Here is a 17,457-nt window from a genome sequence, read left to right as displayed (position 1 = left end):
AGAATGCTCTTTCTTGTTCTTTCTGCCCGTCTGTCAGACGACCTTGGTCAAAGGGAGAGGTGCTGTGGAAAGAGTTAAGCAAATGTTTGGATTCGCGTATCTCTTGTCAACACAAAGATTCCAGTGACCACATTGTTCGCTTACAAGGTATGTGACTGATGCTTTCGGCACAAGCTATTATTTTAATCACTTCTAGTTGGCCTTATTAATAGTTATAGACTATAACCATAACTCCAAACAATTCTCAAATCTCACAGGCATGTCTTCGTCAAACTATTATGCTGTTGTGTTATTTTTCATGCCATCTAGAATAATTTGGCCAATGCTAATTTGGTTAACATATTTTTCTGCCATCAGAGTTCTTCAGATACTCCTGGGTTGAACTTCTATACACATTCTGAATTGGAGAGATTTCTCTTTATCTCACTCTATCTTTCCTCTCTTTCAGTCTCTTTTAGCATCTTCCTGTCTAAAGTTCTTCTTGCCCCTTACTGCTCTTAGCTGGTTATTCAGCCACCACACCATTGCCAATGGCTCGATATGTGTCCAGAAGTCAGGTCATAGTCTCTCGGGTATTTGTTCTGTGTCCTTCACCATTAGCATAGTCTCACAGGTGAGCTGCTCAACTCTACCACATCCACCCACATCGATTCTCTAAAGTAAATATTTTAGTGGCTGGCTGATGAGATGACTCAGTGGGTAAAGGCACTTGCTGCCAGGACCTATGACATGAGTTTGACCTGCCAAATATGCAGTCTCTCCTCTCTCTCTCTCTCTCTCTCTCTCTCTCTCTCTCTCTCTCTCTCACACACACACACACACACACACACACACACAAATATTAAAAAGAAGCATTTCAGATATCCACTCTACTATTTCCACTGTGTAAAATATGATTTCTAACAATGCAATCTACTAATGAAAGTTCTTTAAAGATGTGTGATGAGATAGCTATAATGTGAAGAAATAAAGTCAACCTTACAATAAATATATAGTTTCAACCACATTTTATTAACAATACAAATTACATTCAACAAGCCAATACAATGAATTTATAATAAAATAAACAATTTTAGTATGTAAAGAAATACATATGTATTTTTGCCTACTAACAACAAATGTTTAAATGTTCCAATTTGCTTAAAGTAAAAAAAGAATCTCTTTAGGTAGCTGTCAGACGGACCCTCCTACAGATAATAATACTTTTTTGTCTGGCTAAACAAACTAAGCAGCTATTTGAAATTCTAGAGAATAAACATGAGAAGCTGAATTTTGGGAGGGATTTGACAGGTAAGATAATGGGTCTTCCCTGGGTGTATTTCTTAACTACAGGAATCTGTCACATAGGTGGCACCTGCCTCCATGGTACAGGATGGCTGACTCAAACAGGAAAATAGCATGACAGCTTTCAGGTGAGTTAAAGTATAAAATTGAGGATTATCTCAGTCTCTGCCAGGTGAAAGGATTTTCCAAGAAGGATAGAGCCAGACAAAAGAGCCCAAATCCTGTACATCAGGTCTGCCTATGTCCTGAGCCCCATGAAGCCTGAAAATGGACCCGAGATTTAAGTTCCCTCTCAAAAGATAGCAATGTGGGTCTAGCCAAGTCATTTGCATTCTAAACAAAATTAACAGTCTTTAAAGGTATATAATAAAATCCAAGGTCTTTATATTATAAAATTTACAATATCTGGTTACAGCATAAAACGATTCAATACACAAAGAATTATAAAATACAACCAACAAAGTTCAGCTCATGATGATCCACATGTTGATTAAATGGGTGAGACTATCAAAGTAAATATCACATCTGTTGTCAGTAGCTTAATGAAAATACGGTTCTAATTTATGAACAAGTAGACCACAGCAGAGACACAAAGATAATTTGTTAATACGGTACTTTTATAATTAAAAATATAACATTAGAAATAAAAACATCATGGGATAAAATTTACAGCCCGATGATGATGATGATAGCGAAAGGATTCATATGTTCATTTTTTATAGACCACTTTAAACGTGACTGGCAAACTTACTACAACCTCAATGGTTTTTGGAATAATCTCAATATTAGGACATACATGCCATCGGAGTCCTGAAGAAAAGAAGCAAGAGAATGGGAAAAATCAAACTGTTGGAGAACCAGAGAAATTATAAACCGTGTGTGCATAAGCAATAAAGGAGGTGGAGAGAGAGGGATTATAATGAACACAGAATAATGATGGCTGGATACCAGCAGAAAGCCTACAGTTGTGTGGAATGGCAAAGAGGTGCAGTGAACCTTTGGAGTAGGGAGACCGCATCTTGGCACCCTGGAGGTGGGGAAAGTGCAAAGGAGAGGACTCGTGGTGCTCTCACACGTGAGTCAGCCTTAGAGGAATGATGTTACAGACCACATCCTCAGCAGTAAAACATCCTGGCACGGGAACAAAGGGAGGGCATGTGGACTCCTAGAGAGCGCGCTCCTCCTCATTCGAAAGGAAATTAGAGAGTGGGATCGTGTCTAAAATTTGATTCATGGCTTGAAGAAGCAAGCAGCCACAGTGCAAACAGGCCTGGACACATACGTAGCCTCTAAGAGCTGTGAGCAGCTCCCGGCATAGAGCCAGCAGGAAGGTGGGGATTCGGTCACGCAGGTGCAGAAAGCTGGATGCAGGTTTCACCTACACTTCCATGAGCTGAGACGAGGATCACAGGCTTCGGAGCGGGATGCAACACAAACCGATTGATGCCCAGCAAGATGTTCATGGAGACCAAGACGAGCCAGCCTGGACTCCTACCCCGTACAGCCTACGAGGAAACAGCATTGATGCTATAAGAGATCCTTTAAAAACCAACACATACGGGGCTGGGGATTTAGCTCAGCGGTAGAGCGCTTGCCTAGCGAGTGCAAGGCCCTGGGTTCGGTCCCCAGCTCCGGAAAAAAAAAAAACAACTAAAAAACAATGCATACTATTTTTCCATACAAATGTCCCTTTTCAGGACACTCTTCTCAGACATTGATGGAAATTTTTATATCCGATACTACAAAACCTTTTTACATATAATGATATCCTAAAGTCCATTCATTTACAGGAATAGTGACCATGGTCTGCCCAAAACACTTCACTTTTGCATTATGTGGTTCTGACCTATGCCAGTCGGCAGCTATTTCTGTAAAAACCATGAGGCTCCTCAGGCAAAATGGCAACCGTACGCAGACTCAATTTCCCAAAAAAGACCAACCAGGAGGCACGAAGCTCTCTAAGAACGTGACGGTCCACCATGGAGTGGTGATCCCATGATCCTGTAACACGGAGACTACTTACCTGAGACCTCCAGCCTAGCTATGTGCAATTGCTCCATAATGCAGATGGCGACTCCTCCCCCTTTCAGCTCCAGTCACCATACACTGCTTCGCGTGTCTGTCTAGCGATTTTGTTGTTGCTTCATTTATATAGTTCATAAAACTCTGCTTCTTCGTTTAAATTCAAACGACTTAGTTTTCTGCTCTTTGCATCCTGCCTACCACTACTATACATGTGGGCAAGAATGCTTCATGTCAAAAGTATGTACCCACTATCCCCTAAATAATCAATAAACATGGTCCACGCTGAAATGAGCAGACCTTGTTCTCAGTAAATAAATCTCTCGATGACTATGGCATATGTATTCATTTACTCTTGCCTCTGGCAACTTTGGAGCCATGGTGAATGATGAATGCTTGTCACACAGACTGTCTGTGGCCCACAGAGCATGACTTGCTTACTGTCTGGTTCTTTTCAGAACAAGTTTGCAGCCTTCTGACCTAAAATTCCTTTCCTATACCTCATAGTCATTGGTTTTGGTTTTCTTTCTTTCTCCTCTTCTCTCCCTCTTTCAGTTTTTTTTTTTTTCTTCATGCAGGTTTTTGGTGCAGCCCCGCAGAGGGCTTTTCTTGTCAGCGGTGTTGTATTTCTGTTCTGTCATCATATATTTGGTATAGTTTGGATAGTAAGTGTTCCCAAAGACCCCCCAGGTCACATAGTACCAAAGTGCAGAGCCTTTAAAAGATGGGGTGAGGGATACTTAAGTCAAGGGAAGGATGGCTTCGAAGGGGACTGTAGTACTATGATTTCTATGTCTTTCTTTTCAGGCCATTAGGTAAGTGATTTGTCTTATCACGCGTCCTTGCCATGAGATGCTGCCCTCACAGGAGGCCATGAGACCTTGGGCTGGAACCTCTGGAAGCCTTTTCAAGAATAGCCGTGCCTTTAGGAGTTAATTACCCTAAGGTATTTCTCTTAGAGAAACATGAATCTGACTAGTATAGCACATACTTGTGACTTTGCTTTGTTGCTTCAACTTATTAAGAAATTAGCCACATTATTTCCATTCATTAAGACTTTTGCACACATACTGCTGTACATTTCCCTCTCTGTCCTTGGCCTTTCAGATTGTCACACATCTGTGCCTTGCTGCCGTCTGCTACTGAATGGCCTATAATGCCTTTTTTACTCTAAGAATTCTGAGAACACTGCTCTGGAATATCCCGCGTGGATAGATTTTGTTCTATTCGTGCTGTTTCTTGGTTTCTACTTTCACTGCCTTGTGGTCAGAGAATGTGACTCATGAATTTTGCCACTTGGGGATTATATTGAGTTTTTTTTTATTCTATGGTATTCTGTATCTTGATAAATACTCCGTAGGTATATTCTTTTTATTTTATATTGTTATACAAATATAGATGGTTTAAGCATAGTATGTCATATTTTTAAAAAATTATGTCTTGTCTGCTTTGAGTAATGTAGATGTCAATGCTGCTGTTCTGTGGTTGAATTTGGTGTGTATTTGGCAGTGTCCTTTTTCATCAATAGGAGATACTTTGATCAACGCAATGCTCTTTTTTAATTTTTAAATCTTTGTTTTTATTGTTTGTCTATGAGTGCTTTACCTGCAGGTATCCATGTACCGTGTTCACTCAGGGCCCAGGGAGGTCAGGAGAGGGTATTGGATCCCCTGGCACTAGAGTTACCTGCAGTTGTGGGTGTTGGAAACTAACCCAAGCCTTCTGAGAAAGCAACCAGGCTCGTAACCCTGAGCCCTCTGAACATCCCTGTGATATTTTTGGTCAGGATATTCTAGCCATGTAGATAAATTTGATTTAAAAATCTTTGTCCATTTCCATTTTTAGCTGTGTTATTTAATTTGGGTATTTGTTTTATAGAAGATGCCATTAGATCATTTCCAACTAAATCTAAGAATCTTGACTATTGGTCTAGGCTGACTTGTCATGTTTTTAACAATCCCAAGACCTTTTTTTGTTCAACACTGATAAGTAATCGAAGATGACTATTTCAGAATCCTGTTTCTCCTCCTCCCTACTGGATTAGCCCCAATGTCATCAAATTACCTGAGATTCTTAGGAACCATATTGTTTTATGCTATGACTTTTCCTTCCCAAGAATAATTTCTTAACAACTCTTTATATATCAATACCAATCATGAGGAAAACTGAAGGAAAGAAAGAAAGGTGGGGTAGCAAGCTCCCAGTCTGGCTACCTTGAGCCAAAGCTATGAATTCAGTGAAATTATATTTGGGAAGCCTTAAGGACATAACTCAACGTGCTTATTACTTCCAACATCATTTCCTATTTGGTCCTTGCTGTTTGCCTCTCTTTTTTAACATTCAACTTCTCATTAATAGAAACCAATGTGTGGTCCCTGGCTACGTAGTCACATTCTGGATGACACCGTAAATTTTAACAAGTTTTTCCTGCATTATAGACTCAAAATTTTCCCTCACATGCCAGGCCTTGTGGCACATATCTGTAATAACAGCACTTAGGAAGCCAAAGCAAGAAGACTGCAAATTCAACGCCAGTTTGGGCTGTAGTATCTTCCCTCCCCACTCTAGTCTCTTACAGAGTCAGAAGAGGCAAGTATTTGAAATTCTCTTATTTCACCATGATTGGTTAATTAAATCTTAGCTCACTATAGAATCCCCATAGTGAACCTACATGCACTGTACCAATTGAGGGCTAAGCATAAGGTGGACAGAAGGGAAAAGTAGCAAAGAACCATTGACTCTGGAAGGAATGGAGGGTATTGATGTCAACAGGAACTCAGAGTTGCTGGGGCTTGGTGGCCCCTGTCTACTTGGTCAGGAGAACTGTCTATAAATTCATCAATCCTCCCCCTGTGAACCAAAGAGAGCTTCTTCTTAAAGGCCCCTTCCCATGACACCTCTGAAATCTCCTGTGGTTCTTTCTCCTAAGATTGGCATCCACATCCTATGCTATGGTTATTATAGCTCTCACTATGTGAAATATTTCTCTGGTCTGTTCACGTTCCATTTTCTCCTGTAGAGCAAAAAGACGGTCTTGCCTATTGCTATATTCCTGGTACCTGACCCAGAATAAGCAGTTAGTAACATCTGGTGAGTACATAAATGGATATGAGCCAATATCAATTGGCACTTTTACCTGCCAGTTGACAAGGCCAAGTTAAGTGTCTGCACACATGTGCTATCTACCATGGCAGCAAAATGAACCACCAACAGGAGGTAGAGCAGACTCAGGCTGCTCCCGTCATCCCCATGGCTCAAACACCTCTTCACAGCAGTGTGCTTCTCACAGTGTACAGAAAACTTAACCATCTGCCTGTCTTCTTCCATGAATACAACAGTAACAAGGCTGGGAATCACCTGTCATATCTGTACATAGAGAGGGAAAGAACCATGAGTGAGTGTTGCAGGATTCATACTCAGCTCATCTTGTATGGCCAGAAATAGCCTGTAAATCCAGAAACAGGGATACAGAAGTGATTGGCCATTTCTGGAGCAAAGAGCTTGGGTAGTTTTTCAGAGCCTTCTGTTGCCCAAAGGAAGACAAAAGGCCCTGTTGTATAACTGCCTTACAAATACCTCTTACTTAAAGACAGAAAAATGAAATTTTGATTAATATAAAGCTCTTGTCTCATCTTGCATGTCCATAGCTATAGAACATGTGGTCACAGACCTACAGACAAAGATAAAATAAAAATTGGGAGGCTTTCTGTTTCTTCCCTTGCTTCATTGTAGTGTGCTACTGCCTAGAAGGCTTCTCCTTGTCAGGAGAGGGAGCTGGACTCCCTGAAATTGTCACTAGTCTAGAGACATGCTGTCCCTAAAACGACAGAAAAGAAGCCAAAGAATTTTCGAAGAAAGTGGGCAGCACTCCTGGATTCCTCTGCAGAGAACCCAGCTGAAGCCAGTGGACTTGGATGTGTCTTCTAATGCTTCACAATGGCTAGCCACAGTGGAGCAAACGTACTGATACTCTTCACCATCCCTGTGCTTACATGTCTCCTTTGTGCACCCCAGTCATGAGCAAACTGTGGGACAGGAGTGGGAGAAGGGTCAGAGCCTATAAAAGTCATTGCTGTCTTGGCAAATAGAGCATGTGGAAAGAGATATAACACACACCGGGAGCCGGGAGGGCAGGAGAGCCTGGAACCTCAACTTCCCCTAGGTTCATATTGCATCAGTTTCCTGGGCACCGTCGTAAAAACAAATCTAAGTCAACAACAGGCAAATTCAGACCACACTGCACACAGGCAAGAGGACTGGGGTCTAAAGTTCTGCAGCATAGGTGACTACAGTCTATGGTAGTCTATGGCTATTGCACACAACCAGAGAAGTCTGAAGGTTCCCAAGATGTAGACACAATGAAATGTAAAGTGGTGGAAATGCTAACTACTTTGATTTCATTGTGACAGATGGTCATGGTAACACATTTTAACTGGAGAGCCTTTTTGTGTTCTGTGAGTCTCCACTCTCTCTGTTCACCTAGGATCTCCATCATAGAGCAGAGGTCTACAGCAGACTTTCCAATGCATGTTCCTAGGCCAGTCATCTTCCTTCCAGGCTTCTACACAAGGCCTGCCCTTGGCCTTGACCACACCAAGAACCAAGACACGAGCCAGGAATGGTGACATATGTCTTTAATACCATCACTCAGGAGGCAAAAGCCAGGCAGATCTCTGAGTTTGAAGCTAGCCTGGTCTACAGAACAAATTCCAGGGCAGTCGGGGCTACACAGAGAATCCATATCTTGAAAAAACAGAGTCAAATTGCTAGCAGCCAGATGATATGTCTCCATTCAGTATCATATTTCGGTTCTGTGGTGGGGAAAACAGCTGGTCTGTAGGACATAGCATACTAGCAGCTGGGGAGGTTATTTTCATTTGCACATAAATACTGGTGCCATAAAACACCTAATTTTTATAGCAGGAACAAGAGCATTCCAAGGGAAGAGATTCTGCCTTCTCGCTCTGAGGACTGTGCTTGACACTCTCAGTCAGGCAAGAACATCGTTGGTATGATAGCTATGAGCTGACACTGAATAGCAAGTTTCTCTGATTGGGTCTGTCCCCATGGGAAGGGAGAAGTGAGGAATTTTTCTCCTCACAACTGTTCTTTAATTTAGAGGTTGTCATACAAAGCAACAATGCTCTGTTTTACTGCATGCTTCACACAGTGTTCCTGTAGGAAACTCTATCTTTCCTGATGCTCAGAGGTATCAATAAGATGATGGCTCTATTTCCTTCCATCCTCAGACTTGCCAAGGTTTATGAAACAAAGGACTGTTGGCTTACCTTCAGAAATGGGTTATGCGACCATTTCTTTTAAAATGAGAAGAAAAAAATTCCTCAAGATCAGAGAAAGAACTGTAAAGAGAAAAACAATGAATTCCCAACATTTAGAATGAAATTTAGCTTCTGAGTCCTCATTCCTAGGTGATTGTTTTTATTGGGTTTTGTTTGTAAATCATATTCTTTGCCCAACAGATGAAAAAACAAAAGCCAAAATGCTAGTTGGGGTATTAATGCTTGCTTAAGTCAGATATGTACTTGCATTAGCTTGCTAGAAACAAGTAAAAAGATGTTAAGTTAAGGTAAAGAATATTGGGAGTAAATGAGGTCTAAAACTTCATATATTATAATTGATGCATCTCTCAGATATGACCAACATTAGGCACTTCTAATAAAATCATCCCTTTACATAGTTGACGCTATGCATGATTCAAAGAGACCTCAACTTTGAATTGTAACTGAGGAACCTAAGTTCAGTTTGTGATGATGGTTGGCACCCATCTCCAGGTATCCCTTCCTCTTCTTCTACAGGGATATTTCCTAGCTATTGATACAGCCTTCACGTAACAAAAGATATTTTTGTATGGCTTAAGGATCCCACTCTCCTATAAAAATATACCAAAGAATAGTCAAGTCTTAACAGACATTTACATGTGACCATGAGCTGGTTCTGATACCCAGTTATTGACTACAGTTCTAGAGGAAGAGTAAATGGATACTTGTGATTAAAAAAAGACAGAAACAAAGTGAATTTTAGGAGGAAAAGGAACAGTGAGTGACATTGTTGGATTTGCATGATAAGCATTGGAGGGAGGAGGGAGGAGAGAGAGGGGGAGGGAGAGGGGAGAGAAGAGAGGAGGGGGAGGGGATGGGGGGGGGGAGGGGGAGGGGGAGAGGGGGGAGAGGGGGGGAGGGGGGGGGGGGGGAGGGGAGGGGAGGGGAGGGGGAGGGGAGAGGGAGGAGGGGAGGAGAGGAGGGGAGGAGGAGAGGGAGGGGAGAAGGGAAGAGGGGAGGGAGGGGAAGAGGGGGAGGAGGGGAGAGGAGAGGGAGAGGAGAGGAGAGAAGAGAAGGGAAGAGAAGAGAAGAGAGGAGAGGAGAGGAGAGGAGAGGAGAGGAGAGGAGAGGAGAGGAGAGGAGAGAAGAGAAGAGAAGAGAAGAGAAGAGAAGAGAAGAGAAGAGAAGAGAAGAGAAGAGAAGAGAAGAGAAGAGGAGAGGAGAGGAGAGGAGAGGAGAGGAGAGAAGAGAAGAGAGAGAGAAGAGAAGAGAAGAGAAGAGAAGAGAAGAGAAGAGAAGAGAAGAGAAGAGAAGAGAAGAGAAGAGAAGAGAAGAGAAGAGAAGAGAAGAGAAGAGAAGAGAAGAGGAGGAGAAGAGAGGAGAAGAGAAGAGAAGAGAAGAAGAGAAGAGAAGAGAAGAGAAGAGAAGAGAAGAGAGGAGAAGAGAGAGGAGGAGAGGAGAGGAGAAGAGAGAGGGGAGAGGAGAGGAGAGAGAGAAGAGAAGAGAAGAGAAGAGAAGAGAAGAGAAGAGAAGAGAAGAGAAGAGAAGAGAAGAGAAGAGAGGAGGAGAGAGAGGAGAGAGAAGAGAAGAGAAGAGGAGGAGAGAGAGAGAGGAGAGGAGAGAGAGAGGGAGAGAGAGAGGAGAGGAAGAGAAGAGAAGAGAAGAGAAGAGAAGAGAAGAGAAGAGAAGAAGAGAAGAGGAGGAGAGGAGAATATCTTTGAAGAAAATTCCCAAAGGGCTGACTTGACCTCCCCTGAGCTGAGATGAGTCCTCGGCCAGGATGCGTCTCTGACCCCTACCCTGAAGGCAGTGTAGGATGCTGCGGTGTCCAGTCTTCTTCATTTCTGTCACTTCCCCCATGTTATTCAGTCAGATCTCTCATCTGTCTGCATCCTAACACAGCTCCGTAGGCACAGGAGTCATCCTTATCACCCTTCTTGGCACTCAACTTTATGGATTGTGCCTTTAATGGGAGGGCTGGAAGGGAAGAGCAACAAAGGAGAAACAGAGAAGGCAGAGCAAAGCCTAAGACGCTCACTTTACAGGACCTCTAACTCCCAGCAGACAGTTGGCAAGTGCAGCTTTTAAAAACCACAACCTTTGGGATTTTAATTATATCCAACCAAATACATGGGAGCATCTTAGCATCCTTCATTATTTATAGTAGTATAAGAATGTGCTGAAAATCAGATTGCACCCTAGCAGTCTAATTTAGACACTCATGTATCTACAAAGTGATTGTCTACTAACCACCTCTCCCAAACCACGGGTCAAGCTATGCTGTAAATCTGGCAGCCAATGCAAGATGACGGTTATCAAAACTGCCCTTAAAGGACACAATCAAGTCACAATTGGGAGCTTTTGGAAGTTTCTAGTTTCAAAACAAGGCACACATGTGAGGTCGGATATTCTTATCCAATGATGAGATTGTTCTCTAAAGGTTAGGAAAAGGAGATGAGAAAAGTAGAGTTTTTCAGATAAACATTGGCGAGAGAATGGATGGCAGAGAGAGAGAGAGAGAGAGAGAGAGAGAGAGAGAGAGAGAGAGAGAGAGAGAGAGAGAGGAGGAGGAGGAGGAGGAGAGGAGGAGGGAGGGAAGGATGGATAAGAGGCTCAACTATCAAAAAGTTAAAAGTACACACAGGTGAATAATATCTAATTATACTCTTGACACGTATAATTGTGAGAAATGGCTCTGACTTCTAGCAATTTTAATATTTGACAAATAACAGTGAGGTTCTGTTTTCCATAACTAGAGGTAAGTAACTGCTATGAGCTCGGGAGCCCTGAAGGCACTCATTCTCCCAACCTGGAGAAGTGGATTCTAGGTCCTTTCCATTCTGCTGACTGAACCTGAAGAAAAGGACATGCCCACATCTGTTGTTACAGCACAGAGTCACACATGCATGAAGCAGGGAAGTAAACAGGAGGTAGATTAAATAACAGACTTTTGATTGCCTGACATATAAGACCAACCCACTGTTAGGGCCGTGTCTGTCATGTGTCTTCACTGAAGCACAGCGTGTTCATGAAATATGAGAGAGGCAGTACGTGTGACACGAGAGGCTACAGGCTCCTTCCGGCTTCCACTGTCCAAGGTGTACAGCTAACCATGATGGCCAAACCCAGCAGACCACCAGGCATGAGAACCAGGGGCTATATTCAGCCCCTCAATGCTTCATGACACGCATAGCAGCACCTCTATAGATAGGTGTTCTTTTCCTGCTCCTTTTCAAAGGAGAAACTGAGGCACAAAGGCTTGCATAGTTCAACCTTGAAATAGCTAAGCTGACTGAGCTGGCAACCTGTGTACTTAGCTTTTGAACTGTACTGGAATTTGTCTGGTTTAGCAATCAGTTCAGAGGTTAGCTATTCTCCAAGCAGCCAGGTTGTATGCAGAATGGACACTGGCAGGTCTCCGTTACATTTGTGATTGTGTGAATGAAGTAAAAGAATTCTGTCCCTCGTGGAGCTTTAAAATTCCTCAGGGGAGTATGTCTCATTCACATCTGGGCTGTCAAGCAACCTTCCTAAGAAGATGACATTTAGTCAGACATCTATCTGCTGGGCAGATAGAAATGAAGAAGTGGTCGAGATAGAGAAGTACATGCGAGGTTCTACATGGGAACCTCTGAACTCCCCCAACAGGACTTTAAGAACAGTGCTAGGGACACAAGGGGAAAAAAGAGCCAGGATGATGAGGATAATTTTTTATAAAGCACATAAAAGATTGTATGGATCATGTCTTAATCTAAAGAACACAGGGATAGCCACAAGAAAGGTCTAAGAAAGACTTCAAGCATGGAAACTGAAGAGACAGGGAGGCCAGAAAGCATCATATTGTTCAAAATATTTTGCAAACGAGGAAGCCTGTGCTGTCTGGGTTCACCCTACCACAGGCAAGGGATACTTGTGGTTTTGATCCCCGTCTGTATTCCTCTCCAAACAACATTATGTTTGTTTTTCTCTTGAGTTCCTCTCTTACTCTGCTCTTACTCCATACCCTCTAAAATGGATGTGGGAAGAGAAGCTTGGTCAGCCATGAGACTATCAGAGCAAGGCAATCCCGTGGACATGAGCTGCTTCAGTGTTATAGACCAAATTAGAAGTGTCCCATATGAGCTCATGCTTTGAACACTTGATCCCTAGCCAGTTGACCTGTTTGAGGAAGTGGAAACCTTTACGAAGTGGGGCCTGGCGGGTAGAAGCATGTCACTAGGTACCTACCTTCAAAGGTTATGATATGACCCCAATTCCAGCACTTTCTCTGCTTCTTGCCCAACTACCGCATGGAGAGCGTCTGCCATGCGATCCCACTGTTCTAAGCAGACACAGTGGACTGAGACTCTCTAAAATGGATCCAAAGGAAATCTCTTGTCTCATAAGTTTTTTTTTTCTGTCAGGTCTTTTGGCAACAATGATGTGACAGTAGCTAATATTAATAAAACATAGAAAGGTGTACCTTGAGCCCACAATCAGAGTGACACTCAGAAAATTCTCCTGGGAAGATTGGGGAAAAGGAGGTAATGTAAATCTAGATGCATACAAACCTGGTACAGATCTCTCTCATAAATCGACTGAAAATACAGCAATGGTAGACTTTAAAAAAAAAAAACAGAGTCTAACACAAGTTGGCAAATTAGTGTCAAGAAAAGGATAGTATGGTTTCCATGTCATCACAGATAGGAGTGTCTGATTCCCCTCCCACTCTGCATACACAAATGAAAATCATATGAAATACCTTTTGAGGGAATCATACTTAGGCAGTGTAGAACTATAATACCTGGAAGAAGGTGCAGAAAGAAGGTAAATTTATGAGAATCCTGCTTTCCTATGTGAAGGGAATTTTTGGACTACAATACTATTATTAAAAGCACCCAGATGTCTTTCTGGGCAGAAGAAAGTACTAAGTTCAGTCAACTCTGCTAGAATTTGCAGGGCAGAGTGTGAGAAAGAGGGAAGCTAGCAGAGAAGCAGCACAGACCTATGTGTGTGTGCACCTCTGTATTCAGGTGACATTCAGACACACCAAAGTGAAACACCGAGGCAAGCACAGAATAGCCATGGGAAGGACTGGGATGCAGCCATTCAAACAGTTCTCACAACCCACACGTCACTCCATTCTGCCATCAGAAGAAGAATGGCCTGTCTGTAATTACAGACTTTAAAAAATGGCTCTTAAGGGTTCATATGTCAATGTCATGCTGAAATTCCTTTATCTAAAACAAAAATGAAATTACTAGACAGAAGAGACAGTAAAGAAAAAATGTATTAACACCTAGTCAGTAGACTAGAAAACACACACACATGCATACATGTACACATATACTTACACATGTTCACACGCACTCATGTACACAAGGATGGCATGTATATTTATGCACACAGGTATAACTACACATATAAACACACATGTACACATGTACAATATGCACACAAGCACACACATACACATATATAAGCATGCATACCCACAAATGCACTCATATACATATGCCAACATATATGCACACACATACACATATTCACACATGTATACATGTATGCACATACACACATACATATATAAATATGCATACTTTTATACAAATTCACACATATATACACATATATGCTTACATATACACACAAAAATACAGACTTGCACACTTTTACACATACATGCACACATACAAACATGCATACGTGCATATACACATACATACACACACATATATATTCATATACACACAAAAACATATACACATCCATACACATACAGCACACACATATACCCACATACTTACCTACATACATATACAACACACATCATACATAACATATATACACACATAAATACAAATTCACTTACATGCTTATGTACATCCAAATATATATATCCTTAAGCACACACAGGAGTTAGCAAATATAAATCCTTAAACAGCTATCGTAAATTTTAATAAATATGCTCAAAGGCTCAAAATACATGAATATAATACTAATATATATGAGATAAAGAAGAAAATTTAACATTTAGAGAAAAATGTAAAACATATAGTATAAAATCACTAAATGAGTTTAAGGTCAAACACTTAAAAAAATAAAGATGTGTGAACCTTAAGGCATAATAACGGAAATGACCTGAGTGAAAGCAAAGAGTTTTTTAAAAAATCTGAGAAAGCAAAGAGGAGAAAAAGGGCTTCAGGGACCAGTGGAAGATTATCAAATGGTCTATTCGTGGATGTATCTTTAGAATTTTAAGAAAGATGAAAAATAAAAAGGAATACAAAAAGAATCTTGAAGAAAGTATTGTCCAAATTCTCTCGGTTTAATAATAGATGCCATGGGTCCAAGTAAATGATACTAAAACCCAAATGAACACACATACCTCTTGAAACCATTATTATAAAAACCTCAGGACTTCTGATAATGCTTAGTAAAGGAACTATCTTGGGTGGGCTGAGTGGGTCTGAGTCTACCAGAGGCACTCAGAGCAGAACAGAGTCTCCCTAGAGAAGAAGCTCCCTGAGAACAAGATCACCTATTGTCTGAGAGCTCCAGCTTTGGGGGCCTCAAGCCCTACACATCATGGACAGCTTTTCGTGACAGTAAATTAACCCAGCAAACGAAAACAACAACAGAAACAACAAACCCTTATAACTAACCAGAAAATAGAAGTGTATAGACAGAGATAAATAGTACATAATTAGTACAGATTTCTTGTCAGTTGTGATGGCTTAAATTGTTAACTTAGCACAATGTAGGACATAGGAAGCCTCTCTGAGGCTGTCTAGATAATGTCATCCAGTAGGCATGTGTGTAGGGACTGTCTGGATGACCCTAACTGATCTGGGGTGACCCAGTGGCCGTGGTATTCCACAGGTTGGGCCCTTGACTATACTAGTTGAGCTGAGCAGTAAGTGAACCTTCAGTCTCTCTCCGCTCTTGATGGCCAAGGTGACAAGCTACTTCTGGTTCCTTCCTTGAATCCCACAGGGATGGGCTGCACCCTAAAACCATGGCCCCAATAAACCATTTCTCTCTCATAGCCGCATTTGTTACAGTATTTTACCACAGCAACAGGTAAGACGGTAGCTAAGTAGGTCAGAAGATGAATTATTATCATCTTTAAATATTTAAAGAGAAAGAAAGCTATCAGCCTAGAAGACACAATTTAATGAAAATGTGTTTAAGGCTTGAAGGGAAAATAAAGATGGTAAACAAAACCTGATCTTCTCCCTTGGAGCTTCACATTGTGCTGAAGGGAAAATCTTCAGACACAATGAAAATGTAGGAGGTGGAAAGTCTGATCATCTTAAATATTGATTCTGGACACTTTACAGTTTCATTATACCGATTTTTTTTTCTTTTGAATCCTAGCACTTAAGGGCCTGAGCCAAGAGCATTGTGGGTATGAAGCCAGGGCTGGGCTACTGGCTAGACCTTATCTGAAAACATACAAACAAAACAAAACAAACAAAATAAAAGTCTTTAGTAGTAGGGCTCTGATGTCCTGGGGCTCTTTCCACCTCCATCTCTGGCCTGGCTAGGTACATGGGTTCAGGTGAGGGGGAAGAGAACTCGGGCAGGGAAGGGGAACAGCTTTGCTGCCCCCAGTTGTGGCTTTTCCTTTGTGCGACTGCTGCTTGGGTTGCTCGGGCTGAGCTGAGCCAGCAGGAGACTGACTAGCCAGTGAGAGGTGCAGGGGAGCTACTGGAAGCGATTATTTCGGGAGAGCAGATCCCTTCCACAAGCAGCATTGTTACAGCTCTTATGATGGAAGCTCTCAGATGATAAAATAATTCCTCCACACCTTTAATTCTGAACACGGCACTTATAGACAGTTTTTTTGGATAGGTCAGTGTCTGACAGCAGGTACTTCCTATTGGTTTGGCCTGAGAGCTTGGGGAGATCTCGTCTATATATTCGAGGGTGTGGTCCTGTTTCTATGACGGATCTGTCTTGAGCCTACGTGACCACAGGTTACCCGTGGAAGAGGAGTTTGGGGCGTTGTCCTCTGTGACTGATCTGTGTTGGGCTTATGTAACCTGTGGTCACATCCTCACCTGTGGAGGACAGCCTTGGGGCATTACTCTACATGACTGGTCTGTCTCAAACCTCTCTTCAGGGGTTTGTGGGGGGGGGCACAGCTACATGAGGCTCTGATCTCGGAGGCTGAGAATGCCCTGCCATCCCTTTTAGGGTGTCCCGGGGCTTAGACCTGTCTCAACCAGGAATCAGGGTACCTTTCACTGCCTGCCGTCCACATTTAGTATTGAACAATAAAATGTACAGCTGTGTGTAAATTTCTAGATTTCATAACCATCTCCCTCTTACCCTCCCCCCCACACACAATTTAATAGTTAATAAACTATTTCAAGCAAGGCACAGCAATATCTTCCAGGTTTTATAACATCTAGAAGTAAAATCAGGAGCATAAAGAGCAGGAGGAAAGCAAATTCCAGTACTGAACATCTCATATCACAAATGACGTTACATGCTTAAAAGGAGATTGCGATGTCATAAGCACATCTATTGTTGACCTCCTCAAATCTGTTGTTGACTTTCTCAACACTGTTTTTAAACTGTTGCATTAACTGAAATCACTATAATATTCCAGTTCAACACATCCAGGTGATGACTCAAAAATTTCTGTTTTCACAGTCAGAAGTTGTCCACGAGATTAAAGTTCTGGTAACACTATTACTTCATCTTATACCTTACTAGGCACTCATATATCAAACCCTCACATGACGGTTTTATCAATTACACATTTATCAACCCAGAGAGAAAAGCTGTAGATAAATATTAACTATATAAAACATATTCTGAGGATGGAGATCCAGGAATATTAAAAGTAAAAAAGATGGGAATCTATGCCACACAGGTCTTA

The sequence above is a fragment of the Rattus rattus genome, chromosome 11, assembly GCF_011064425.1.
Source record: "Rattus rattus isolate New Zealand chromosome 11, Rrattus_CSIRO_v1, whole genome shotgun sequence".
Lineage (NCBI taxonomy): Eukaryota > Metazoa > Chordata > Mammalia > Rodentia > Muridae > Rattus > Rattus rattus.
The sequence above is the reverse complement of the archived record's forward strand: the minus strand, read 5'-3'. Positions refer to the sequence as shown.